Source organism: Schistocerca americana, unplaced genomic scaffold, assembly GCF_021461395.2.
Source record: "Schistocerca americana isolate TAMUIC-IGC-003095 unplaced genomic scaffold, iqSchAmer2.1 HiC_scaffold_198, whole genome shotgun sequence".
Classification (NCBI taxonomy): domain Eukaryota; kingdom Metazoa; phylum Arthropoda; class Insecta; order Orthoptera; family Acrididae; genus Schistocerca; species Schistocerca americana.
In genome coordinates, this window is record NW_025725904.1 from 175,001 (window position 1) to 177,500 (window position 2,500).

Below are 2,500 nucleotides of genomic sequence, written 5' to 3' on the forward strand. Positions count from 1 at the left end.
GAGGCGACCGAGCAGCAGACGGCGTCGCGGCGCCGAGCGCCGGGCGGCGGCGCATCCTCAGCGCACACAGTCCTCAATCGGACCAGCACACTGCAGATGTCCACCGCGCTTCGCACCGGGCCCGCGAGGACCTACTTTGGCCGCACGGCGCCGCGTGCAGGGTGCGCCGGCGCGCAGCTGCGCCGCCTGCCGCCTCCGTCGGCCGGCGCGCCTGCCACTGGCCGCCCCCACCAGCCGGCTGTAGCGCGTGCGCCCACGCACCGCGCGGCCAGCACGCCGGGAGGCCCCCCCTCACCGGCCGGGGACGGTCCCACCCAGCCACCGCCGCGTATCGCTTCACACCCAGATGCCATTCACGTTCGTGGGCATGGTGGGTATCGCTGGAACAACCGGTTGGTAGCTCAACCGATCGTCGCCATCACTGATTCACCTCTAGCGAGAACAACCGCACCACAACGGTTTACCAGTTGTTCATTTGCATAACGTCACCAGCAAACGTAGGCGTCCATCGCCATTTGCAAATTCAACGATTGTTGCATGCCTGTGTCAGGTGTCACGACACACTATGTCTGCCCACATACACGCAACAACATGTGCACGCTTCGCGAACACGTGGAAGGTGGCCCCCGTACGTATGCGATGTCCATTGCGCGAACGACTGTCAACCGGCCTCTGTCGCATGTCGCAGATGTGGAACGCAGTGCACCATGCTATCACGGTGTGTGAGAAGAGACGACTACGTCTGACAACACGCGCCACTACATCAACAGACGGCTCATGCTGATCGCCATCCAGGGCATACCACACTGCAATCCAGCTCTTATAGGGAGACGACACGTAGCTGAGTGCACAACATTTGGACCGCATGGTTCGCCGTTGTTGGCGCAGTCGTTGTACGGTCACATGTACCACGATGTATCATTCAGTACATGAGGACCAATGTGCAGTACAGTGTGTGATTTGGACGTACAACATCAGCGGACAGTTGACACAGGCCGTACCACAGCGTAGGCTAAGTGCTTCGCACATGCGAATGCCAATGAACAACTGCAAATGCCAATGAACAACTGCAAAGGGCATTGAGCATGTACGTCCTGCTGCCATCCACATTACAGTGTATAGCTGCAAGGTGTTTAACATGAAGCGATACACTGGGGACCGGGCAGTGCGAGTAGCAAACTATATTGCGGGGGTTGCAGTTAGGCAACACTACACTAATTTAACGCGTCGTATGACAATTACAGAGCAGGTTAAGGCCCAACGTGTGTTGGGTTAAGGCCCAACGTGTGTTGGGTTAAGGCCCAACGTGTGTTGGGTTAAGGCCCAACGTGTGTTGGGTTAAGGCCCAACGTGTGTTGGGTTAAGGCCCAACGTGTGTTGGGTTAAGGCCCAACGTGTGTTGGGTTAAGGCCCAACGTGTGTTGGGTTAAGGCCCAACGTGTGTTGGGTTAAGGCCCAACGTGTGTTGGGTTAAGGCCCAACGTGTGTTGGGTTAAGGCCCAACGTGTGTTGGGTTACGTTAAGGGGCAATGTGGGTTACGTTAAGGGGCAATGTGGGTTACGTTAAGGGGCAATGTGGGTTACGTTACGGCGCAATATAGGTTACGTTACGGCGCAATATAGGTTACGTTAAGGCGCAATATCGGTTACGTTGAGGCGCAATACAGGTTACGTTAAGGCGCAATACAGGTTACGTTAAGGCGCAATACAGGTTACGTTAAGGCGCAATACAGGTTACGTTAAGGCGCAATACAGGTTACGTTAAGGCGCAATACAGGTTACGTTAAGGCGCAATACAGGTTACGTTAAGGCGCAATGCAGGTTACGTTAAGGCGCAATGCAGGTTACGTTAAGGCGCAATACAGGTTACGTTAAGGCGCAATACAGGTTACGTTAAGGCGCAATACAGGTTACGTTAAGGCGCAATACAGGTTACGTTAAGGCGCAATACAGGTTACGTTAAGGCGCAATACAGGTTACGTTAAGGCGCAATACAGGTTACGTTAAGGCGCAATACAGGTTACGTTAAGGCGCAATACAGGTTACGTTAAGGCGCAATACAGGTTACGTTAAGGCGCAATACAGGTTACGTTAAGGCGCAATACAGGTTACGTTAAGGCGCAATACAGGTTACGTTAAGGCGCAATACAGGTTACGTTAAGGCGCAATACAGGTTACGTTAAGGCGCAATACAGGTTACGTTAAGGCGCAATACAGGTTACGTTAAGGCGCAATACAGGTTACGTTAAGGCGCAATACAGGTTACGTTAAGGCGCAATACAGGTTACGTTAAGGCGCAATACAGGTTACGTTAAGGCGCAATACAGGTTAGGTTAAGGCGCAATACAGGTTAGGTTAAGGCGCAATACAGGTTAGGTTAAGGTACGACATAGGTTAGGTTAAGGTACGACATAGGTTAGGTTAAGGTACGACATAGGTTAGGTTAAGGTACGACATAGGTTAGGTTAAGGTACGACATAGGTTAGGTTAAGGTACGACA